This window comes from Haemaphysalis longicornis, unplaced genomic scaffold (assembly GCF_048455015.1).
Source record: "Haemaphysalis longicornis isolate Haplotype H1 unplaced genomic scaffold, Haemaphysalis longicornis Haplotype H1 scaffold_1, whole genome shotgun sequence".
In the NCBI taxonomy this organism is placed as follows: Eukaryota; Metazoa; Arthropoda; class Arachnida; order Ixodida; family Ixodidae; genus Haemaphysalis; species Haemaphysalis longicornis.
The window spans coordinates 418199115-418225514 of NW_027526203.1; the positions used below are offsets into that span (position 1 = coordinate 418199115).

The 26400-nt window shown below is 48.8% G+C and overlaps 1 pseudogene across 1 annotated transcript; it reads right to left on the reverse strand.

The window, feature by feature from the left end:
* Positions 1 to 3051: 3051 nt before the first annotated feature.
* LOC144172687 (uncharacterized) lies at positions 3052 to 6969 on the reverse strand (annotated as a pseudogene). Its single transcript, XR_013323084.1, has 2 exons — positions 6771 to 6969; positions 3052 to 4264 (listed from the first exon to the last, which is right to left on the reverse strand). The product of XR_013323084.1 is annotated as an uncharacterized LOC144172687 (transcript).
* Positions 6970 to 26400: the final 19431 nt, after the last annotated feature.

Genomic DNA, 26400 nt, shown 5'->3' on the forward strand with positions numbered 1-26400 from the left:
CATGTATTTAGAGTGAAAAAATACAATCTTCGCTGGGACAACGCGCTGTTGTCACAGCGAAGATTGTATTTTTTCATGCTTATCGAATAATTGCCCTTGTCATTCGCGCTCTTCGCATATTTTGGGCCGGCTGATTGGCCGCTTGGGGTGTTGTGGGGAAGCCCACCCATGGTGATTTTTTAGGGAGTACCATACAGCGTGAAAATGCATAAAAAGAAAGCATTTTATATTCTTGCGATTTCGTAAAAACAAACTGGAGGGGTTGCTCACCAAACAAGAATAAATAAATCACCTGGCTTTGATTTGAAGCCTAACGAATGGCTTCATATTGATTTCATTCCTTGCCACTCAAAGATACCAACGAAATGCTAAGAACCTGCAATCGAGTTTAGTGTTTTTGTATTTAGTTTCCCTTTCCCAATAGAGCACACCATTGCGAAAACTTGAAGGGGAAAAATTCGAAGCTCACTTCACACTCATAATTAATAGCATTCTCAGAAGAGACGTCCTGCAGAGTTGCAGAATCGACATGCATAGGACGATAAATAGAACGTTTCCAATAAAAGCCCAAGGAATTATGTTTATATGAGCGGGCGTATTCACTGAGTAGTAACAAATCAGAGCTAGCCAGTAAGGGTATTGCATTTCGACAGAAAGGTCTAAGGTTTAAAATGCCACAAAAAAAGTAGTGATGTTCGCTTCTGGGAATAAAAATTCCCATTTCTAGCTTCAGAAATCCCCTATGTTGTAGCATTTCCCCAGAAGGTTTTTCAAAAATTCCCGGCAAATTTTCCTGCGTTCTCATTTTGTATCGGATAGATGTTTACGTGGATTCCTGTTTGGTTGTGGGCGCAGGTCAGGGCCACCTATGTCTACTTTACGTGGCCTTCCGGGCGCAGATGCCGCTCAGAGAACCACAGTTTCAGCGTTAACTAAATTTTCCACTATATCTGCCTCTCAGCAGCATTTTAATATGCATTTCACGTTTTGTACCAAGCAGCATGCTTACTTTGCATGCTAAAGCTCTAAGTTAAAGCTGCCCGTATGAAAAAAACCACGACATTGTTGGGTAATTGAGGTAATTTTAGTTCAGCGCGAGGAACGCGGGCGCCAACTCTTGCTGACAGCACGTGGACTAAGGCACACCCGATATACTCTTCTGTGTATTGCTCAGGAGTATATGCGAACAAGTCTTTGCCCTTTACCCGCCGCAGCTTCACGCTTTACTAGATCATTCGCATGGAGTATTCTTCCCTCTCTTCTCCTTCCTGTTTTACGAACCGGATTGGAAGTGGTCTGGGATGCTTGTAGCTTGCGCGAGCACGACTGTGGATATTTGAACACACATCCGACGAAGTGTAAGGGACTTTTTAAAAGCAAACGAAGTAATAAATGATGCCAGGTCCAGTTTAACGACATTATTTTTCCTGTTAACTCCAAGACTCATTAAATTCCCTGCATTTGTTAAATATTACCTTTTTCCCTTTCGGCCAAAATTACAGCGGAAAATTCCCCGATAGAGGCAAAGTTCCCCGCACGAAACGTCATTGATTAAAAGTGATTTCACAAAGCTTTTGCCAAATGTGCGCTATTCTCGAGGATTCTAATCCTATCTTAAACCAGCGCCTAGAATGATAATTTCCAACCAATACCACTTTCACTGGTAACGTACCTGTGTTTGTTGCATTGCTAGTACTTGTCAGTATTCCGAAGACAAGATGAAAAGTCCGGACTTGGTGAAAAGTCCCCATCATGAAGGAAATAGAAGCAGCACAGCGTCACGGGAGAGTGACTTAGCTCTTGCCGCTGCTGTGTAGTCCAGTCACTGACTTCATTTGAAGGCTCCCCGAATCTAATGAGGGCCCTATATACAGGACAGGAAGCCGTTAGTCTACTTTACGAGTCTCCAAGTGATCTGAAAGTATAATTCTACTCCGCTAGAACAATGATCACAGGTCGAGAAACGCGGATGTATACAGCAGGAAATTGTGCTCTTATGGTTTTATTATGCAGTTACTGTAGCCCAAAATGACCCGAAGTTCTGAGCCGCAGTTTTCCTACTTAAACAACAGTATTGTAGCCAAATGTTAATCGACAACAGACACGGAATTCTACCCAGGCATTGACAAGAGCTCTAAATGCCACCAAATGGCCATCGCAGTTATTTGTATCAGAAGGATATATTTCTATTTTATTTGTATTCTGTTGCTTTTCCTCGATACGGACGCAAGAACGTGCCTAAATTCAGTGCTCAAGTCTGCTGCCAGCCAGCATCTTAAACCAATGGGTCATGAGTTTTGATGTCCCAGTGCACCGTTTATGTGAGGCGAACAGGTGCTCTGGGAGTGTATAGCATTGATTTTTCTTTCCTTTTCATGCTGATTTCTCTGAGAAGTCATATTTTACCTTCAAAAAGCCAGTGCGCTAATTGCAGCCCCTTTTTCATGCAATACTCTTCAGTCTTGTTTTTATCATGTCGAGCTTCCATGTTTTTTCCACAGCTATAAGCCAATCAATGACTACGACGTTTCCATCCTGTCGACGCGAATAAAAAGATGTATCGATAGAAGAGACGTGCAGTTCCTGATCTGTTTTCTATTTACTTTGGAAGCGCGCTAATTTTCACGATGATCGAATGCGACTCCTAACCAGTGGCTACCCACCCGCATCAGAGGCAGCCCACCTGCCGGGAGTACGAATGGACCCTTCCTTTTTTGGTGTAATGGCGCAATGACCTCTTTGCCTCATGATTGACGCAGCTCCTGCGTAAAAGGCCATGTGAAACCTGCCAGTGAGGAATGAACTTGAGCATTAAGAACGTTTTTTTAATATGAACTTGTGAATTTTTGAGACGTTTTACCTTCCCCTACACCCTTCGTCCCCCCCTCCTCAAGGAAGCTGGCGACCTCTTTCGATTAATAAAGTAATTACTAGATCTATCTTCGGGACTTTCTTAGCAACATACATTATTAACAACAACGCTAATACCACTGCTTTTCATGTTGGGGGTCGTGATATATACAACGTAATAAAAGTGAATATAAATTTTTCTTCAGGCGTCTTTTATTACACCCGGAGATATAACAGTAAAATTGCTCACATCTGCCACCGCTCTCCCGTTTTCGACATCACTCGGACTCAGGGCGCTGGGTGGGCGGACTTCGTTGAGCGACGGGTCAGCGGAAGGCGCCCCGGCCTCCGTACTCGAGACTTCTGTGGCGGCTGTTGAAGAAGTCGGAGGTGGCGTTTCCGCCTCAACTCCTGATGCATCGGACGAGCTTTCAGTTGTGGACAACACTTCTGTTGTCACAGACGGTTCTGTTGTTGCAGCCGTAGGTGGCGTCAGGTCCGTGTTAGTAGGTCCAGTCTCAGTCCCGTCAGTGCTCTCAGAAAAAGGGCCAGTGGTGTCAGCTGATCCGATCGTCGACTCTACAGTTGATGTGGGACGTGTGCTAAGCATGGTTGCTGTCGATTCCGTTGGAGGCGCCTCTCTTCTTCCGTAAAGCTGGGTGGTATGCTGTTTTCTGTGGCTTCACCTTCATCTGGCTTTGTGGAGGAAGGGGCGACCGTAGCTTCAGGGCGTGATGCTGTCGAGGGTGTTCTAGCGTCTTCCGTAAGGCTGGTTGAGATTCCGTTTTCTGTACCTTCAACTTCTGGTTTCGTTGTGGAGGAAGGAGGCACCACAGTTTCTGGGCGTGGTGGTGTCTCGCTTGGGACTTCGGTGGGCGCTGGCGAATCGGTTGTAGGCTCCCCAGGTCCTTGCGGAGGTGCTGCACTGGGCCTTATAGTCGTGCCACGTGGCTTTTTTGTAGAGGGCGGCTTTGCCGGCTTATTCCTTCGGGAGGCCAAACGAAGCTCCAGCACCAGTGCCTACCTGTCATGTTTCGCGACCCTCCGGGGAGTACGACGTATACACCATGCCAGAAGGGTGACCTAGTATCACTCTCTGAGCGTTTGGGGACCCATGGCATAGGAATTTTGTCCAGAATCTGCAAGTTGAATGAACCCGGCATGTAGGCGTCACTAAACAGAGATGGAACAGCTGGAAAGCTCTGAAATTTCGGTGGCTTCGGGTAGTTGAAACTTCCTCGCTTTCTCGGCGGGGAACCTTTCTGGGGCTTCGGGTTAGGGGCGACAATGCCACCACCGTGGCCAAGACTAGTTTTGGGAACCCGGTCCGTCAAGCGCAAGTTCGAATTCATGGTTGTCTCCTGGTCCGAAGTACGGAAAAGATCCTTCTCATTTAGTCCTAGGGGAGCAGCACCTATACAAACAGAAAAGAAAACAAATAAAAGCGGGGGCAAAAATTAAAAGTAAGGAGTATAAAGTACAGTAGCAAAGAGTAGGGCATGACTCCTATGAGCCTTAAGAAAAGTCAAAGGTAACAGTAAAAACATTAATAAGATATATGTATACTTCTGTCACTCTTCAAGTATTGAACTTACGCTAACCCGATGAAACGCTCATGGCCGTATGGTCAAAAGGAGAAGAGCGAGTTCTACGCTGCCACGAACACCCGTGATCATATTTTATCACAATTCGGGTAAACTAAAAATCATTTTGATCAGAGGGGCGAATACTAATAATGACGATCTGTATACACTGTGTGTGTGCGTGCGCGCACGCATTCACAATTGCACGCACGCACACGCACACACGGACACGCACGCACACGCACGCACGGACACGCACGCACGCACGCACGCACGCACGCACGCACACACACACACACACACACACACACACACACACACACACACACACACACACACACACACACACGAACCGTACTAATAGACGACTTTTCATTATTCAGAATTCAACAAAATTAACTTTTTACCACAATGGTTATTGCAGAAATTGTGTGCGTAAAAATTGCTCAACCGCGCAGAGCCCATGCACAAGGCTACTAGAGTGCAGAAGTTTTCGGGTGAGTGCAACATAGAGGAAGTACCAAAACGGCATAATTGAAGTGTCTTATACCAAGAAAGCTGGCAGCAAGTACGTACGCACCACTTTCTCTGCATTATAATCTTTAAATTGGTTCTGTTACCACTTGTACATGCACTTCCCGTCTCTTTTTACAGCGGAGCTGTTAGCCTTTAGTTGGTCGGAAAATTTCGTGTCGCAAACAAAAAACCCAGGCAGGACCCAGCAGTTCGCGCCTAAGACGCCGAGCGCATGCGTCAGGCTAATCAGGTGTGCAGCATAGAGCTCAATATTCGTGTAAACAAAAAAAAAACACACACACAACAAGCATCGAAAGTGCATGGTGGATGACAAGGCGCCGGTGAACAAGGGCAAGTGTCTGAACTGAACAGATAAAGTGAGCTGTTGAAAATATCCATATCTGCAGAATATAAGTTACAAGTGCTCTACAGCCAGAACAAGGGACAGTGCACGTTACAGGAGTTGAAAGTACAAAAAAGTGGTACTTCGTTGCGGTTTTAAGAGGGACGGCAGGCTGCAGCTGAGTGAGAAGTTCAACACAGCTAAATTATCCGTGGATTAGTTTAAGAAGTATTATACGTCCAGATTGAGCTCGCCTAGCCTTTAGACAGTGCAGCACTCGCGAGTTCAGCTGTCCTTAATCACGAGAACGAGGCTCGCGAGGGAAGTGCTGTGTAAGGATGAACAAACACTTCTTTTGCCTTTTATCGATGGCCGCGCTGTTACATTTAAACGTGCCATTCCAGACAACCATGTTTTTCTTTTCAGAACAATACAGATATACAGATATACAATGGAGGAAGGACGAAGAGCTATTGGGGACTCTCTGGACATCCTGCAAACTGCGCCCAGGGCCGAAAAGTTTAGTGTTTGATTGTTCTAACATACGGCGTAACGGTAGGCTCGTCATGGAAGAGCCCACAAATATTAGTGGCCGTAAAAATTTGAGACAAAGTAAAATCATCATGTGAGTACTGAAAAAACAGGCAGTCAGTTTTGCGTGCTCATTACAATACTTCTATAAAAGTGTCCAATAATTGTGTAAAGACACTGCATAAAAAAATCTCGTAAAAACAATCAATTAAACAAATTTCAAAAATCTCGACATATCTCTATGCGTTTAACGTAACCGTTCAGTGTAAAAAGGCTGCACTATTTGAACAGCAACTCAGTTATCGTGATGGATGCTGCGTCTGTGAGAAGACTTTTCCAGCGACGAACGACGAGCAGAAACGATGCGTGGAGAAGTAGTCTAGTGCGGCCATTAAACGGCACTCTTAACGTATACTCAAATCAAGAAAAATGCATCTGGTTGGTGTGGCATCTAAGGTAGCCAACGGAGGAAGGGCATGATAGAGCACACACGAGCCCTATAACGGCCTCTACTACTGAAGCAGTGCTACATCGAGCAATGCTTTGATTTCAGTTTTATCGTCAATGGGCATGTGTGTTTTGTTGCAATAAATCGGGCATCTTCATTCTGAAGTAGCGCTAGTGTACCAATGAAGCAGGAAACAAGAGATTTCAAATTAGGAACAAGTACTCGATTTTCATCGTACATTCATGATGAGTATTCCACACAAGTTGTTCTTATCGCATTGCAAATTGCATTTTATAAAACTATGCTCTTTAAGTTTCTCGTTGAATATTGCTCATACCTAAAAATGTAACGTTAGATAAATAATTACCCATCTTAATAACTCTTGCGTGATACAACTTCAATAACTAACGTGCGGTGATTGATTGATGTATTATATGTGTTATAAATCTAACATTGTCAGACTTTCAGACATTGCTCGTTGCCTTAAAAGCGCACTTACTCGTCTGCAAAACCAGGCAGGTCAGCAGGAACGCTAAAGCTGACTCGTAAAAAGGTATGCGAAAGCTTTTCATAGCTGCACGTTCGATGGAGCTAATAGGGCAGAAATGGGCCAAAAGCTCCGGGAGGGATGCCCAACTGATTCTATGAAAAAAAAAAGATGGAGACCCAAGTATCGCCTCACTGAGAACTGCTCCAGGCATCAGATATGAAGCATCATTGCTCTTTTCGAGGGTACTGGATGTCGCCTTGTGCAAGGCAAACAGCCGGGAAAAAAATGGCACAGTTGTGCGGTGCTCTACACTCATGCAGGTGTCTGAATAAACAAGGCGAGCTTTCCTTTCCAGTCAATCCTGCCGGGAGGGAGGGTGAGTCAACAGGGAACCAGCGTCCGACCGCCCGTCGTGTTGAATCAGCGGCGTTCGAAATGAGGGCAACGGAGAAAGAGAAAAACTCGTGTCCGACGTTGAGCGCAAAAAAGGAAAAGTTCTGGGTAGCGTGAAGCAAAACACTTTCACCTCGAGATACACTGCATTGACCCCATTTTATTGACAATCGCGTAAACTGAGGCGAGTGTTTTGTCTACACAGTTAAAACGCCGCCTTAGAAGCAGAGATAATATACGAGAAAGAGACATATGAGAAAGAGAAAAAAAAATTACTGGCCCCAGAAAAGGCCAAGAATACATTTACTCGGAATGCAACCTGTGTTTTCGGGCTCTGCTGACCCTTCCCCCCCCCCCCTCCCTCCCTCCCTCCCTCCCTCTCTCTCTCTCTCTCTCTCTCTCTCTCTCTCTCTCTCTCTCTCTCTCTCTCTCTCTCTCTCTCTCTCTCTCTCTCTCTCTCTCTCTCTCTCTCTCTCTCTCTCTCTCTGCCTCCTTCTCCCCCCCCCCTCGTATCTTTTTGGCTGTGGTGCACTGTTTGGTCAACTCAGCAATTCCAGTCTTCTTCTAAACTTCAACGTATATGCATCCCACCTGGAAGGAGTGCGCAAGAAAACATGAGACGTATACGGCAAAACCACAACTGTATAGGCTGAGTAAATTGGTACACTCCTGCACACTAAAAAATTCCATTGCATCTCCCTCCCTTCACCAGAATGCACCACAATGACTAACGGTTGCGTTCAAACAAGGAAATCTGCCGGGTAACAAAGCGTATCATGCGATTTGACTCAAAAATTGTGCAGGCACTGTCACATCACACAATGCAAGGAGTCATGCTTGCATTAGTGCGCGCTATTCATTACGCAGTGTAAAACGTTCATGAGCGGATTTCAATTTCCGCGTGAAATCGTACAAATTGGCCCCATCATCTGCCTACTTGGCGCTTCTTGTGGGAATGATCGGCCATTTAAGTGTCCTTTGCAAAGGTAGAGAGCATGCCAACATTGCGAAAAGATGCGACCTGTCATCGTAGCGTATGTTGGGGGGCCCGGGGTGTCTAGTATAATTGTCGGTTTTTTAGGATAGGTAAGAGGAGAAATTTGCGTTTTTTGACAACACCAAGTAATCGTGATGTAGCATAAAAAACGATTAGCGCATAAAGCCCCTTTTGCTTTTTTTGTAAAGGACTAAAGACCTTTACCCCGGCCTTCAAGGCACTGCGTATTTCCTCTTTCAAGGAAAGGGAGCAGTGACGTGGATAAAATACGCAGAAAGGGAGACGAAATTGGCGCTGTCCTGTTCGTACTGTCCGCAGTTTCTGCTGCAGTGTCTACTTTAGCGCTACTTTGTCTTCAGAGGTACGAAGTTGCCCATTAACCAAACTCGCAATACTGCTGCTACCATCGTTACGTAGTGGTTGGACTGCTTTTGGCAAATTCAATACCACTTAAAATAATAAGCGATCTGGTTCCTGCCTCCACGGTAAAGTTCGTCATCAATTTATGTGAGCGCCCCCCCCCCCCCCCCTTCTTTATCGGAGAGAAGGCCGCTCTCGCCAACTCTGTGCAACCTTGACCCTCACTGGCCGCTGTACGAAGAGATCTTACGTCACTGCCTGTCGCCGTCATCACAGCCTAATGCGAAGAAGGCACTCATACGCTTCTTTGGAACGAACATTGAAAGGACATTCATTGCGTGTCCCACGTTACGAATAGCAAAACAGACGAACAGAATGTTTTCGCATGAAAACAGCCTTGCGAAGCGGGCTGTGAGCCGACGCTGCACGCTTACTCTGCGCCAGCTGACAAGGCGTGCAAAATGCAGGGCCTGCCATGGCCCCGCACCATTCCCGTACCCCGTACCCCCCCCCCCCCCCCCCCCCTCTTTCTCACTTCTCAAGCTGCTTCTCCGCAACAGAATTTGCAGGTTTCGAATCATAGCCGAAAGTAATGTCCAGTAAATACCTGATGCATTTCGTCTATCCGACTGTAATTAATAACGTAGTGCCGAGGCTTTCGGCTTATCTACCAGGCAGTGGATAGAGTCCACCGTGGCATGCTGACAAAGCGGAAGAAATTAAACGATTCTGCATGCGCAAAAGAATGAGCGGACTTGCCTAAATATGCCTTTATAAGAAGAAAGAGCGCTTCAAAGTCATACCTCTGAGCAGATTCTGCTGATGCGAGTGGCTAACTTTAGAAAACTCCAAAAAGCAACACCCTATGGATGCCAAAACGGAGTGTGGGTAGCCAATCGTATTCCTGGGATATGGCGGCGGCGGGCACAGGCTTTATTTTAACACGAAAGTGTTGTATTCCGGGATACACAAACATTTGAGTGTCGTCATTACTGTCACGGAAATGACGCGCGCACACCTTTGCCGAAGCGACCCTCCAGCAGGACGTCACTCACCAAGCACACCCACAAGACAGCCGCCGACCCGGAAATCATGCTCAGCTGCACATTTCGCTGCACATTTCACTTTCGTGTTCGACGAGTCAACAACAATTTTTCTCCAGTTGTTGACGCTCCGCAAAGCCCCCCCCCCCCCCCCCCCCCTACCCCACAGAATATACAGCTTTGTCGCTTTGTCCTACACCCCCCCCCCGTTTTCGCGACTATTCCCCTGGTCTTAGAGCGAAAAAACCGAGAGGTAGAGCGCGGAAATATGAGCGTTATCTGCGCCTTAAAGATGCGCACTGGATAGACATACTACAATCCCCTACATCTGCCTGAAGCTTTCGGTTAGTGTTTTCCAAGAAAAGCAACAGTTTTTACAGCGAAGCTGCACAGGGCTAGGATACAGGAGATATTCTCCGGAGACAGACCCAATGTAGACCAACAATTTTCAGCTCACCGAAAAACTTCATAGAGAATAACAAAATGTCCTAGGGCCTCCCTATTTTGATACAAGACGCCTTACATTAACCCTGAAAATGTCTTCCCAGCAATGCACTTCCTTTTAGAGGTGAAACCGACTTTAAGGGTATCGGTGTAAGGTTGGTCTTTGAAAGCTGGCTTTTTCACATGGTCTCTTGCACAGTGAAGCATGGCCATCTACTTAGGACACTACGGTTGCAGCACCACCTCGTACTCCTCTCCACCGCCGCCGCCTCTTTCTCGCGTCGTGTGTACTCCTCGCCACGAGCGCCGTCTCTCCCCACTGACATTGCTCAATGTCGCACGCTCTTCGGCGGCCACCTGTGCGGCACCCTTGAACCTGCGCCCTGATTGGCATAGCCGCACTATAATAATAAAAACGTCGATGTCTCTACCCACCAATCGTGTGTGCCGTTAATCTGTGCCGTGGGACCACGCTACTCTCTTTATTATTCAACATTGCAAATCCCCAATACATAGCTTGCATGTGACGTCACCACAGCCCTTTCCCGAGTACTGCATTCAGCTTTCACGGCGCTTCTCGTGATAACAGCGGCAGATAAGTTCAATGCCTTCAACCATGCAAGCAGTGTTCTATGATGTCCGCTACAGTGGCGTCAGTGCAAGCTATGTGTACTTAGGGTTGTTCGTTTTCGGGTAAAAACCCATTTTACCCAAATTTTACACTCCGAACATGTTTCAGGAGAATCGGGTTTAACCCGATTTCTCCCCGAATTAGACCTTTTTAAAGCAGCGATCTCCGCAATCGTGCGCTGATGGTCCACCGATCACAACAAATATTTGCTGGAAGCGAACCCTACAAAAAAAAAAAAAAAAAAAGTCTTCCGAATTCATTGAGTATTGCCATGGCTCTACCGCTAGCTATTCCAGGCTGGCAAATGCGGCACTGACATTGTTGGGCCTAGCTAATGGAAGCCGCGATGTCAAAAGAACTTTCTCCCCCGCTGAGATATGTTCAACGATTGGACAAGTCTTGAATGGAGACCGAATTGTTGCGCATGCAGATGGTAGCATATGTAAACAAAGATGTGTAAAAGAATCGATGACGAGCTTTTCGTGAATAAAATGTTTCATTTCTTGGAAGCTATCAATCCTCTTTACTGTCATCATTACTGACCCATTTCCAAACAAACGTCAAATTTCGGAGAGTATTTGCTAGAAAACCCTGATAGCTTGAAACAAACACTGATTTCAACGTGTTAGAGTTGGGAAGCTCGTCATACCTCCTGACAAAATAAGCTGAGTATTACTTAGTATATCTGTATATTTAACCCGAGAAGAACCCGAATTTCGGAATCGCTTTTTAAAAAAAAACCTGATTTCTCTCTGATTATCATAAAAAAATAGCACCCGATTTTTACCCCCCCATTTTAGAAAACCACATAAGACCCGAAAACGAACAAGCCTATGTATACCATATAGCTAGCGTCAGCATACTGGATCCTACCAGAGCTCCAGGTTCGCTGGACTTCCCCCTTTACAGGGTGGAAGAGCTCTGATTTTACACTTTCTTACCTGAGGATTTCCAGCGAACGTCGAGTGGCGGTATGGGATTCTTCGTCGTGAAAGAAATGGCTCGTGACACGACTTCGTAGCGTTGAGATAAACCAAAAGCATTTATTATTCGTATAAATTAAGTTTGAACGCACAAAAACACGAGGAAAGAGACTGTAATACCTAATGAAAGATGATACCAGGGAAATATAATGTCTATACATAACGTTCCCGGTGAGAGAACCTGTAAAATCAACGCCGACACCGCCGCTGTACTTTACAAGGCCCGTAGTTCCGTTCCGGTAGTTCACATGAGGATGGTACAGCTAGAATTGCAACGGCGTTCACAAGTTCGTCGTGGCGTTCCGGTGGACAGGGCTCGCTGCTCCCGCAAAAGGCGCCTTGAGCGGGGCTGCTCCGACTGCGGGCCAGAAGCCAACGCCCCCTTGGCTTCCTGGCTGGTATTCGGCCGGGATGCTTCCAGCGCCGACGTTAATGAACACGGGCACGGTCACATGGGAGGGTGGCTGAAGGCCGGTATGCGTTGGATACGGGTACGCAAAGCCCCCTGCAGTGATCGGTGCGATCGCGGCCCCCCTGTAGACGTGGTGGTAGTGGGGCCGGTAGTACGGGCTGCCGTACATGAAACGAGGGTAGAGGGGCATGCTTACAGCTCCGACCGCCCTCACGGGACCTACGCCCAAGCTTCCGTTCCTGTCGCCGCCAGACCTAGGGGGAGGGACAGTCAATGCCAACGGAACCGTTGGCCTCGTAAGTGGTCTTCTATAGACGACGGGGTACGGTCTCTGGTAAGGGCGCATCAAGTAGTTGAGGGACGACTGGCGGACGGTAAGCAGCTGCGGCGGCCGGGCGTCGTGGGGAGGAACCCGCTCCTTTAATGAGTGTGTTGGATCCTCGGCGGGTTCCTCTTCCGTTTCCGGAAATGTGAAGTTCAAATCAGAACAGCATTGCCTCGCACGGTCACCGGCTTTTTCCTCACGTGCCGCATCATCTGCAAAAACAAGCCAAATGTCTTTAATCATGATGACTAGGTAATGATGAAGACAACCGACTCTCAGAGCCTAACAAGACTTCACTTATTGTCATCAACCCAAAAAGTTTGCTGGTTCTACTCACAGAAAGTGAAATAAGTTTGAAGAGCTTCGAACTTAGCTCAAAGGGTAAAAGGTGTGAGAGATGGAGTATTCACAACACCAGAAAATAACCAGAAATACGCCAGATGGCTATGAGGGGAGCTGCCCAAGCAATTTATGATTGGCCCCCCTATTGAGTTTGCTTGAGTTTGCTTATTTCTTATGGGCTATATTGAGCATTTTCGTTTTTATATGAGGATGAGGATTGTCACGAGTGACGTCATGCCACGTTTTGTCATTTAAGGAGAGACTGGAATAAGGAGTTACCGTAATTTGTTTCCCGGCCCACGCTTCTCGCGTGAAACCCTTGGGTGTACTCGTGGCATGTTCTTTTTCATGGCTGCTTCTTCGAACGTATTTCAATTATCAATCGGGATTGGTGCTTCGTAAAAGAATGCAAACACCTGGCTCCTAGATCATTACTGGAAGCCTGCATTGATTGTACCCACCTCTTAAGTAACAGAAGTGATAAGCTAGTGTGTCTTACATGGGACTGAAGGTTTCTGAAGTACATTCCACGTTCTTTTAGAGCGCAGCTTCTGAGTGCCAGCTCCTGCGGTTTCGCGTCATTCCTCGCCGTCAGCCTCTTTGTAACAGTGAAGAGGACACCCAAGATAAAGCGAAGGAGGAGAGTATGGCGAAAGGTGAAGGGAAGGGCGGTATGCCGACGGGGCCTTAAGAGATGGCGGAGACGCGCTACGAGATAATGCCAGAGTATCGCACGTTCGCTGATGACACGATGACTTCCTGAGACGTAGAAGGTATGCGCCGTCGCCGAGAAGGCTGCAGTTCGCGCTGCGCTAAAATTTTGCATTAAACAGTATCGTAATCATCAGCCAACCTTTTTACATCTCAATATTAAGCGAAGCTCATATGACTAGGGTTAGATGTGTATTTTTTTATGGTCGAGAACAAAAACTCGCGAGGCTTCATTTGTCTTCCGAACGAACGTCCCGATGTATGAGCTATTTAACACGTGGTCACGCCGTTCAAAACGTGATTCGGACTTCACGCTTAGCCGTCTCATCGCTTGGACATGTATCTTGGGTCGATTAGTCATTAATAGGCACAAACTGCAAGATTAAAACGTCACTTAGACCAATGGGCGTCGCCAGGATTTTGTCTTGAGGGGGCAAATCCGTAGCACCTCGTAGGAGGGGGGAAGGTAAAAATATTGTAAGAAACATTCCACATCATTAAGGGATATAACGAAGAAGGCTGGTTACTGTTCTTAAGTTTTTTAAAGAATTAAAACTTTCAAGGGTTAAGTTTTAAAATATTTATTAAAAGTGATAGGTCACAATACGAAACCACTATGGCAACATTTTATTAAACAGAACCATCGAAGGCACACGTTTTTAAACAATCGTTTCGCACCGACCAAAAAACCATGCACGCACGCGCCATGTGTCCAGAGATCTTATCAGAGCTATTCACTTTCCCCATACCACAGACCGGTTGGTCTATGGGGAAACGCATTAGTTTTTTTTTTTACAGAACTCCATCGGTACCACTAAGAAAGCTTTCACTTTAAAAATGGTACTCTACAGGTGCTCGAATTCTTAATTCTACAGGTGCTCGCATCACAAAATGGTTATCTCTGTGAATGCTCTTTGCCTCTCCAATTATTTTCACGGTGCAGCTGAAGCATGGCAATTCAAGAGCGATGGTTGTCGGACACGGCAGAACGAAGCCACGTTTTCACACGCCGAATCACGCCAAATGAACACACGATCGGTACAACCTGTCGTCGTGGGGAATATGATGGCCGTTTGCAGGGCGCGACTTATGTTGTGGTGTATCCCCTCAGCGAATGCCAGGAAATCCACAGGGTATTTATTGCAGTCCGTGTTCTTTCGCGACCGACGCTAAAGTTCAGCTCGTAGTCGCAGTTGTCTAAATGGTAGTATTTCTTAACGGGCTAGCAGAGCTTCGTTTCGAAATCTTTCTCGTTCCCTCTACGCGTTGTTGGGAAATGACGATCCCACCGCTGCCACCACTGTTGGGACTGGGCCCTCTCACCGCAGCCTCCAAGGTTGGGAAAGACTATCCCACCGCTCGCACCACTGTTGGGAAAGACTATCCCAGGGCGGTCGCCAAGGTTGTGACTCGCCTTCCTGCTCGTCACCGAGGTTGGGAATCAGCCATCCCGACGCTGTCTCCGCTGTTGCGACTGGCCACCCGAGCGCAGTCACCGGTGTAGCGATGTTGCCTTGCTCCGTCCGCTATCGACGCGGCGCAGAGCCGAGCGAAGAAGTTCTCGAGCCGACGAAAACTTAAAGTAACATTTATATACAGTATGTACAAGGTAAGCAAACGTTACATAACTCGCACAAAGGCGACAGCACCCTTTCACTCGGTGCTTCCGAAGAGACTGGTGCCGGAGAGAAGCCGCCGAGGAAAAGCCGACGATGAGAGCCTCCGGGCTTCTTTTATAGCCCGGGAGTTCGTTGTGGCCCCAAGAAGTTCGAAATGCTCCAATCAGGGCTCTCGCTGCCTGAAGTTTGAATTCCGACGAATGGTAGCGAAGCGGTGAGTCAGCTGCGCCGCCAATGGGGAAAGGGAGAGCGATGCCGCCGCCGTCTCCGTGACCTCGCCTCCGGGCGTAGCGACATGCCCTTGTTTGGGTCGTTCTCCGCTGAGGGATTCAGCCGCGCCGCAGCGTTTCGAGATGCAGGAGTCGGCCGCGCCGCAGCGACAAAGGGAGATGCGTGACTCAGCCTCGCTGTCGGCGCGTCGCCTCGTGCAACGCCTTTGGGCCAGGCGCTCTGGCACAACAGCACCCCCGCCGCCAGACAATGCGCCGTGAAGACGAGCTGCCTCCACGTGGCTCGGATGCTGGGCGCGCTCGTTCGCCAGGCTCATCCAGGTACACCTCCAGTGCCCCAGGAAAAGGGTGGCTCCACCAAGTTCCTCTCCTTGAACAGGTACCACCTGCCAGGTCCGGATCACAGGTACCTCGCCGTGCTGCCCAGGTGTCTCGACCAGCTTCGTCCGGCTCTTCCGGTCTGTCCTCAGCACCGGTTGCTCATCGTTCTGGAGCTTGCAAAGAACCGACCGACAACAGGCACCACCCAGCGCAAGCAAGCACCCTCTGTCCTCCGTCAGAACACCAGACTCCAAAGCGTGACAAACTCTCCTAACTAAGTGTCTATCCCCAATTTGGATCCTCTACACCAAGAGGCCCATGCGGGACGTAAAACTCTTAAAGGAAGAACTCACACTAAGTGTCGAACGTAACACACGAACTTAAATGATAACTAAGGTTGATTACTTGAAATCACGCGGTGCGGAAATAATCAACTGAGGCAGTAAATGAGGGCGATAATTTTGCTCCCATCTACCTGCTACGCTAAAATCTGCTCATGAAGAAACGAAACGAAAGACACGGGGAGGACGAATGTAGCACTAAGAGCGCCCGCCTTAGGGCGTCTGCATTAGCGTTACCGGCTACATAGCACGCATACTTCTGCACTGCCCACACGATGCAGCCACATTCCTTTCCAGAATTACTGTAAGCCTCTTCCCGGCAAGTGAACTTGCGACTTAAGTACAAACTGGCGGTTCCCGGCCGTTCGCATCCTCTTGGCATAGTACAGCTTCCATGCCACAATCGCTCGATAGCACTGAATAACGAACCTTTTGAAAAACCGGGGACCGTTAGAACTGGCTCCTCGCTCAAGGCTCGTTTCAGCGCTTAAAACGCGTCCTCCTACTTTGTGTCCTTTCCACCTTAACTGGCTGACTCGTTCTAAGAGCATCACTAACGGACTAGCCAGTGTGGAGTAATCTTTAACTTAAGTCTAGCCCTATCCAGTCAAACTCTAGAAGTCCTTACCTCTGACTTAGTCGTTGGTCAGCGATAGCTTACGACTGCGGCCACTTAACGACTGACGGTCTTCGTCGGCCGCGCTACCACAACCACCTGCCTTAGTTACGTCACTTCGGCGCAACCTATGTGACACTTTTGACTGTTTGACTGATAGGCCTGCTTTGAGCCTGCTCAGCACGACTCGCAAGTGCTCTACTTGCTCGACACTTTTGACTGTTTGACTGATAGGCCTGCTTTGAGCCTGCTCAGCACGACTCGCAAGTGCTCTACTTGCTCCTACCCAGCGCGTACTCTGACAGGCCACGAAACACCGATCCGTTAGTTTGGAGAAGCAATACGGCGCGCTTTTGAGACCGAAGCTCAACATGACGGGACGGGCTGTCCGAACGGGGAAACGAAGAACGCAGCGTTACAACTAGCTCTTCCCCACAGGCTAGTTTCGTTACTTGAAACGCGTTCTCTTTCCCCGGTCATATACAAGCCTCGCAAAGCTGACGCCCGTAATATCGCGCGGAGCTGACTTCAAGGTCAACCTAGCGGCAGGCACGCATGCCTCGCAATTGCGTTTCCGCTCAAAGCAGAAAGCTCCGAACGTTCGCTTTCGCCCTGTGCGTCTTCGCTCCACTGGCCTGAAATGCGGGTGAAAGTGTCCCACCTTGCTTTCAAGCAAGTCATCGCGAACTGGGGACAACATCGAGTTCGCCTCGCAACGCTCGGCCACCTGGGTTTCCCTGCCGATGGGGATGACGCAACCCGCTTCGGCCGTCGGCGGCTCCACTAAGCTACTGCCAGAGCTTTCGGTCCGCTCGCCGCTCGGCCTTCGTTGCTCGCTCGTCTCTCGTGTCCCGCTCGCAGGCTTAGCCACAACATCGCCAGAGTTAGAGCTCGCACCCGAAGGAACACCTTCTGTTTCCGGGGGCTCTAGCGGCTTCGTCTGGCTAGCCTCGCCGTCCAAACTTTCACGAGAAACCTCGCTAGCTCGCGCACTGGGCGCGATCCTGTTGGAAGCCGTCTCTGAGGCATCCGCTGATTCTGAGCGTTCTGCCGAGATCGTTGAACCCGAGACCGACACCTGAACTCGATCAGCGGACTCGTACGGCCCTCTATCGGACGTCTCAGCAAGTGCGTTATCTACTTTAGGTACGCCATTGCTCTCCGAGACGGCGGTACTGTCTCTGTCAACGCCACTCGCTACGAGTTGACTGGATTTCTCTGTCGGCCTTGTCGGCAGCGCTTCGACCTTGAGCTCGTCTTCGCGTAACGGCTGATCGGAAAATGGTGACAACGCACTCTCCGTGTCGCCCGGCTGCGTTTCTCCACTGAAGGATTTCGCGCAATCCCGTTCTGTTGCTGGCGGTTCCACTAGCCTACCGCGATAGTTTACGGTCGGCTCGTAGTTCGGGCTAAGCTGCTCGGCGTCCTTTCGCGTCTCGCTCGCTGGGGAAGAGTCAAGTCTCTGCGAGAGCTTCCCCGCTTGCGAACTCGTAAGTGCCATGCACTGGCCACTGCTCGCGGACTGTGCGCGCGTTTCGAAATCTTTATTTCGAAGCGGCTTCTCTGCCTCCGCGCCGTTCTCGCTTTCCTGGCTCGCTTCTCTGTCCAAGAATACGAGTGCGGTCGCTTCGCCTTTGGCCTTGGACGCTCCGTCTTCCGGCCCTAACCTCTCCACAACGAACTGCGGCCGTTGGTCCCGACTTCTCGGACCGCTCGCAGGAAACGTTGGACAAGTCATGTTAGGCGCCGGCGAACCCTGCGGGAGCTCCGACTCTAGCCTCATCAACTCGAGCCACTCGAGCTGCCTTTTGGCTTCCCGTTCCTGCCTTTCAGCTTCCTCCCTCCGTTCCTGCCTTTCGGCTTGCTCTCTCCGTTTCTGCCTTTCGGCATCCTCGCGATCACGGCGCTCTTTCTTTTCTGCTTCCTCGCGCTCCCGGCGCTCTTCCTTTTCGGCCTCCTCGCGCTCACGGCGCTCTTTCTTTTCGCACTCCTCGCGCTCACGGCGTTCTTTCTTTTCGGCCTCCTCGCGCTCACGGCGCTCTTTCTTTTCGGCCTCCTCGCGCTCACGGCGCTCTTTGATATCATCCCTGGCCTCATTGACTTCCTCAGCCGTTACGTTCTCCTTCCGCATGATCTCAAGGATCGCATGCTTCCGTTTCGCACGGCCTAAGTCAAGGCCCAGCTCCTCGCAAATTTCGATGAGTTCCTTCACTTTAAAGTCCTCCATCGTTTGCACTGGCCTCTTGCTGCTTACCCGCTTTAGAATTCCCTTGCCGTTCCTATACTATCGAACTACTAGTAGGGCACGCGCAAGTAATTCTCTACGCTCCTTCGTTTATACTCTCGGCACTAGCTTTGGTTTCACCGCACTTTCTCTAGGCTTGAAACACTCAAAGCTATACACAGTGCTTCACCCAGCCCTTCTCTAAACTACCATAACCTGTGCTAGAGAAGTCTGGTGAACTGAGAGAAAACGTCGAGCGCTTACCACACCAGGTAGTAGCCGTTGCCGGTCGATCCCGCAGCTGCCATCCACTGTTGGGAAATGACGATCCCACCGCTGCCACCACTGTTGGGACTGGGCCCTCTCACCGCAGCCTCCAAGGTTGGGAAAGACTATCCCACCGCTCGCACCACTGTTGGGAAAGACTATCCCAGGGCGGTCGCCAAGGTTGTGACTCGCCTTCCTGCTCGTCACCGAGGTTGGGAATCAGCCATCCCGACGCTGTCTCCGCTGTTGCGACTGGCCACCCGAGCGCAGTCACCGGTGTAGCGATGTTGCCTTGCTCCGTCCGCTATCGACGCGGCGCAGAGCCGAGCGAAGAAGTTCTCGAGCCGACGAAAACTTAAAGTAACATTTATATACAGTATGTACAAGGTAAGCAAACGTTACATAACTCGCACAAAGGCGACAGCACCCTTTCACTCGGTGCTTCCGAAGAGACTGGTGCCGGAGAGAAGCCGCCGAGGAAAAGCCGACGATGAGAGCCTCCGGGCTTCTTTTATAGCCCGGGAGTTCGTTGTGGCCCCAAGAAGTTCGAAATGCTCCAATCAGGGCTCTCGCTGCCTGAAGTTTGAATTCCGACGAATGGTAGCGAAGCGGTGAGTCAGCTGCGCCGCCAATGGGGAAAGGGAGAGCGATGCCGCCGCCGTCTCCGTGACCTCGCCTCCGGGCGTAGCGACATGCCCTTGTTTGGGTCGTTCTCCGCTGAGGGATTCAGCCGCGCCGCAGCGTTTCGAGATGCAGGAGTCGGCCGCGCCGCAGCGACAAAGGGAGATGCGTGACTCAGCCTCGCTGTCGGCGCGTCGCCTCGTGCAACGCCTTTGGGCCAGGCGCTCTGGCACAACAGCGTTTAGGTGAGGCAATGAAAGTAAAGCAGGTGCGGGGATGTCTTTAGATATTTCTTTTCGTTTTGTTAAGAGAGAGTCCAATAAGGAATGATGATACTACGAGTATTCTTCCGGAGCTACGGAGTCTTTGGCCGACCTGTATTTGGCGTGCAATGATTCGCAGCACATTGAGTTCCGTACCAAGCTGCCCTGCTGCCTCCTCGGTCTCTGAATGTAGGTTCGTAAAGAATTCTTCCACTTTTATCCCTTTGCCGCTAACTGGTTCGGCCCGGAGACAGCATTTGCTCCTGTACTTCTAAAGAAAGTCCGCGGAACAGAATAAACTAAGCTTGTGCATACTACATTTTTCTACGGATACATTCTTCGTGTGAAGAACATATTGTTTTAGCTGTGTGAAAAAACATGCCTCTTTAGCTGGGCCACCAGGGCCAAACTCATTAATACGGTCTCTCTCTCTCTCTCTCTCTCTCTCTCTCTCTCTCTCTCTCTCTCTCTCTCTCTCTCTCTCTCTCTCTCTCTCTCTCTCTCTCTCGGTGTGAACCCGACAGGCGCCCCCCTATTATGCAAGATTAAAACTAAAAATACTGCTTTCGATGAAACTAACCTGAATATGCTTTACCGTGTATAGGGTCAGAACAAATTTACCCAGTAAGCTGTATATCGCAAGGTAGCGGGTCACATTCATGGGCCATGTTAGAGCCAGGGTTACGGAGAACAAGGACACATGTAATAAAAAAATTTAAATCCCTCAATCCCCCAAGAAATGGAATAATGAATCAGCTTTGATTAGTCTTTTGCGCCGAAAGTAGGTGTACCCAAACGTTTTCAGCGAGAAAGACTGGAGCCGGACTAATGTGTGCGGTGGAGTTTACCTGCGAGGGATGATATGAGGGCGAAGCGATGAATAGACGGCCCTGCGATGGTGAAGGCTGCTCAGATGCGGTAATGGTGGTGCAAATAACTTCGGATTCAGGATCGTGGACCAGCTCAAAAAGTTTTCCCTTCTTTATCAAACAAGGCGCGCTATTACAATCAACATTGGTTTTAACTTTAAACAAGCATCTAAAGTCCATTTTAGGTTTGCAAAAAGCTCAAATGGACGAGCTTCGCGCTGGTCTAAAACAGCTCCGAGATGCTCACGTACGTGAGCTCACTTTGGCGCATGGAGGCAGCAAGGTGCCCTAGCCCCGTGCCCTAGCCAGACTTCTCTCAGTTCTGCCCACCACTCTACGAGGTACACGTTCTGGCCACGACTGCCTATGTGTAAAGGGTTGATCTTTCAACGGTACGCCAGCTGCACGGCTGAACGCTGGCGCTGACGATTACCCCTGTCGCTGCCACCTAGCGGCAGAGCAAAGAAGGGGGAAGCATGAATTTTTCGCCTTTTGAACAGGAGCTGCAAGTACGACTACTGTCCCTAGTATACTATAGGTACCGTAAGGCGACGCAGTGAACTCGCCAGTACACTTACGGAGGAAAAGTGGTCAGTGAGAGGTGGCAAGCGAGGCCGAAAGAATTCATCACCATGGCAGTCACCAAATGCTTTTGAGCCCACACCCAGAGGGGCTTGCCCGAGTTGCAAAACAAAGTGCGTGCATTTCAGCATCCTGAAATTGACGTGCATTTCAGCATCGTAAAAATGCTGAGGCCTTTTCGGTTAAACAGCGCTGGGGCCAGAGGGGCCAGCACAAAGCGACCTTTTTTGAGTGGAAGCCTGTTCCGTACCTCTCGGAAGCCTGGTATTTTTTACTGCCGTGGTGCAGGCGGGAGAGCGCACAGACGCATTACTAAAGCGCTCTCGTCTGCTTTTACTCGTCTGCTTACTCGTCTACTCGCTCTCACGCTCGTCTGCTTTTACTCGTGTTTCCTTTAGAGTTCCGATCCAAATCCAATACTTTAAATTCGAGTGAAAATAGCAACTAGTATTAGCATTCTTATCGTCACCATCATTATCATCATCGTCATATTTAGGTCCTCTGCAGGACGAAGGCCTCTCCAATCGACCTCCCACTGCTTCTGTACCGCGCTGCCCGAGCCCATTCTTTGCCTCCGAATTTCCTTATTGCGTCCCTCCATCGAGTTAACGACGTTCCCCTTCTTCTGGACCCCACTCTGAGTATCCACTCGTTACCCTGGTGGTCCACCGGTTGTCATTTCGTCTCACTGCTTGTCCAGCCCAAGTGCATTTTTTTCCTAATTTGAACTATGATATCTTCTACTCAAGTTTGTTTCCTCATCCAAGAGGCTCGTTTTCTGTCCCTAAGCGTTCACCCTATCATCCTTCGCTCCATGGCCCGTTGAGCCGACCTAAGTTTTCTTTCCACTTGTTAAAGCGAAGCTTTAGTGTCCTCACTGATTCCGTTGTACGCCAATACGCCCTGCAGGAAAGCCAGATTTGTCTGACGATGATGATTAAGGGTCCTGGGCAAAGTGCAAAAAAAAAACGCTTCCCGTAACCGGAATCGGACTTGGGTCCCTCACGTTATGAAGCCCACGCCTATCCGATTGCTCTATTTCGACATGGTCGAAGCGAACGCCAAGCAACAATTTTCATGGACTTGTAAAACTCGTCGTGCATGATGCTTTTTAAGCACGTGGGTCATGAAGAAGGAAGCCCCATAGCAATGGGATTGGTGAGTCCCCGATAAAACTCCCAGGTAGCCAAACTTAAAATGGAGCCCCCCACTACAACGCGCCTGATAGCCCAGGTGTAGCTTCGGCGCGTGAACCCCGTAATCAATCAATCTATGGATGCAAATCAAACCTATTTCTAGTCATCATCATCACCAGCCTATCTACGCCCACTGCAGGGCAAAGGCCTCTCCCATTAATCTCCAATTACCCCGGTCCTGTGCTAACTACGACCAGTTTATCCCCGCAAACTTCTTGATCTCATCTGCCCATCTAACATTCTGCCGCCCCCTGCCACGCTTGCCTTCTCTAGGGGTCCACTCTGTTATCTTTAATGACCAGCGGTTATCTTGCCTTTGCATTACATGCCCTGCCCACGTCCATTTCTTCTTCTTAATTCCGGTTGTGACACATTTGTGTTGTCTAACTGAATGCACTTCGCCAACCGGATCCCCCCCCTACCTACACTTCATCCCGCTCGCACTACTCATGCACTCCACTCCCTCTTCTCTTCATCGCTCTCACTATTGCTAGTACGTACGAGCAATAGCTCCCACGCTTCCGCGACAGGCATTAACCTTCTCGAGATAAATAAAATGTTCTACAAAATCGGTAACCTCACTAACCCTTACTCTTGTACCTAAAAATAAAAGCAAGCCTACAACTGCCTAATAGACATCTCGATTGTTTCCGTGGGATTAATCGCCACGCTTTACTGCCTCCATCAGAAAGACGACGTGCTTCCTCGGCAGTTATGATGAACGGTGTTTCTGTAGCTGATGTAATCTTGATTTGAGGCAATGAGCCAGGTGCAGTTGTTACCCAATAGATAAACATGAGGCAGCACCCATGGGGATGACTATTAGTTATAATGATCAGCATTAGTGCGAACACCCAGTGGTGATTTATGAGGAATAAGCTTTATAACTCACAAACGCCCATGTGTACGAGATTTCGGCGCATGTTAAAGATCCCCAGGTGCTCAACACTAATCCGGAGCTTTCTACTACGGCGCGCCTCATCGCCTGCGTTGCGTCGGCGCGTTAAACCCTACAAGCAATCAATCAAATCAACTATAGAACTGAGAAAACACCCCGAAAGAAAACATAGGTGAATCCAACGAGCTTAGGAAAGGAGGTAAGAGTAATGCTTAGAGATAGAAGCCAACGTCTTGGATCACGTAACACACTCGGTTAGAAAACATACTGCTTTAAATCAAGAGAAATACTTTGAAATGAGGTCGACATGTTATGCGGACAAGTGACAACCGCTAGACTATCCGGGCAATGGTATGGCTACAAAGAGATGAGACTAGGAACAGGGGAATACAAATAACTCGACCGGAGGATCAGACAATAAAACTCGGAGGCAAAAATAAATGGTTCGGACTGCACAACGTAGGGGTGGTTGAAACTCTTTGGGAGAGAGGGGAGAGATAGAGATAGGGAGCGATAAAAGTTTATAATGAATACTGAAAGTATATGGGAGAGGACTTGGGACTACAGTGGACATAAGTGGGTTGATGATGATGGTGTTAATGATTATGGGGGGGGGGGGGGGGTATGAAGTGGGTTACGGTACTTCTACTTGACCACTGGAGGTTGCCATCGCTCTCCCTCCAGTAATCAAGTAGGGGTAACGAAAAGCTGCTAGCAGAAGTCAATTATTGCGCGTGCGGATGCTCGATGATCTGAGAGCGATAATTACGATTCATGCAATGCCTTAAGCGCTAACAGTGCCGTTCCGGTTGTATGACAGGCATCTGTTGACAAAGTTAGTTATAGTTTCACCAACCCTCTTCCTCTCCCTTCCTCCTCCTCGACTCTCTTCCCTCCCAAACCCTCCCAACCCCAATACATTCCTTTCTCCTAGCCACTCCCCTCACCACTTTGTCGTGTCCAATTAGGCCGGCGCTCAGGTGGCTCGGCGTGCAGGCTAGATAGGCACAGACAAACCGCAAAGTTGGCGAATTAGCCCGAAAGTGCAAATAGATCGGTAAGAATGTTTAAATAGACAGGCTGCGTTCTAATTCGCGGACGGCATGGTAGAAAGCTTAGGAAGCAGTGTGAACGGACGTCTAAGGCGACAGCCCCAAGTTCAATTGGAATAGCTAATCGGCCACCACTGTGAATGAAAACCTGGTAGCTGACAACTAAACATATGCAAGCGGCAGTTTTGTGAGAGGCAAATGTATCATTATCATATAGGCAAACAGAAATGTAAGAGAAAGCAGCCATTCAATTAATAAATTACACGAGGCATTTCAATCAAATAAGTCTGCTTATTAATTATTTGCATAGAGGGGGCGCGGGCATCGCTTTTTAGTTTGGACAGCAGAGTAGCCGGCATCGTTGACCTCGATGCTGACTCCGCAAATCTGTCTTCGCCACCATCTTCGTTGGGATTGGATGGGGAAAACTGAAACGCGTGAAGCCATGCATTACGCAACCGCTTCGCCCCTTCATCTGCCACTTCATGATACATACAGAACCACCTCGCGCGACTTCAGCGGCATGATGGCCTTCGACACAAGGAGCTGGCATTCCTTTGATCACCTAGCGAATCACCTGCCGTGAACGCATAAGACATGGGTTCGATTCGCACCGATAACTCTGCCGAAAGTGTTTGTGTGTGCGCGTGATCTACGGGTGTCAGTCTGTTAATCTATCCAAAAGGACCAACCTATCTTCCAGCCTTAAAAGTTCGAGCCCCTTCTAAATTCTCGCAGAGTTGAACATTTTTTTGGCCGCATGGCGCAAAACGTCGTTTTTAATTCTATAGAAGTGTTATTCCAAGGGAAGTGTTGAAAGGGTTTCTAACATTTCCTTGTCGTCTTTGAAAGGTACAGAGAACTTTGCACGATGCCGGGGTGCATGTTTGTGCCAATGCAAAAATGACACGAAGAAACCGTTGTCTATGTCAAGATGCCCAATAAACCGATTTCGCTTTCGCCGAAGAAGAAGCGAAGGGCAAAGGATGCATATTTGTTAAATATCTGCGAGGATACTACCGGCAATATCTGCGTCTCTCCTTCTCCTCAAGATATCTTTGTTGTTGCTTTTTTGGACTGGTGGTACGTGAGTTTAACGTCGGCAACCCGATAGCGGGGAAGGTAAAGGTTCGCTTGTGAAACGCCAGGGCAAAAGTAGGGGAACGGAACGTTAGAGCATGTTTTAAATGACGCACGTCTTGCGCCATGGTGGTTATAAGGGTGCCAAGAGAACGCCTTGTACACAGCCTGGGTCGATTCTTTAGAGCTTTGCAGATTACCACCACTTGGCGTGAACGCGCTGAACGTTTCAATGAACAGACGATATTTTGCCGTAAAACGCTCGTAGTTCTCGTTCCGATATGAAGCGAGGTGTTGGAATGTCATGTAGGCGATAAAGTATAATACAGGAATAAACATTTCTTCTATTTTCGCTATATGACATTATATATTACTTAGACTCAATTCAAGGTGCGTGAGGCAACTTTTAAATTAGAAGAAGGCAATACAGGAAAGCTGTTATTCTTCTCTTTGCGAAATTCGTTCTCGAATTCCCCATTTTCCATTGCTGTGCCTTGTAGTACGCAGGAGGCAATATGTTATTTACATTTAAGTTGAGGGGGGGGGGGGGGGGGGTGTTATGGCATACATAGTCTATCTTGAGCAATTTTAGCCAGAGCGTCATAGGAGGAGCGGTACTTACCGGCCATTATCGCGATGGCTGCAGTAGCTAGCAGCAGCAGAATGCAGCGGGACATGGCGTGGATAGAGCGGGGTGCCGGGGCGGCTCGCGAGTTGTTGCCGCGTAAAGAGGAGCGATCGAAATGAATCGCCTGTGCTGTGCCCGCGTGGTATAGGATACGCGCTTTTTGACAGATCGCAGTGGAGCCAAACGGGGTC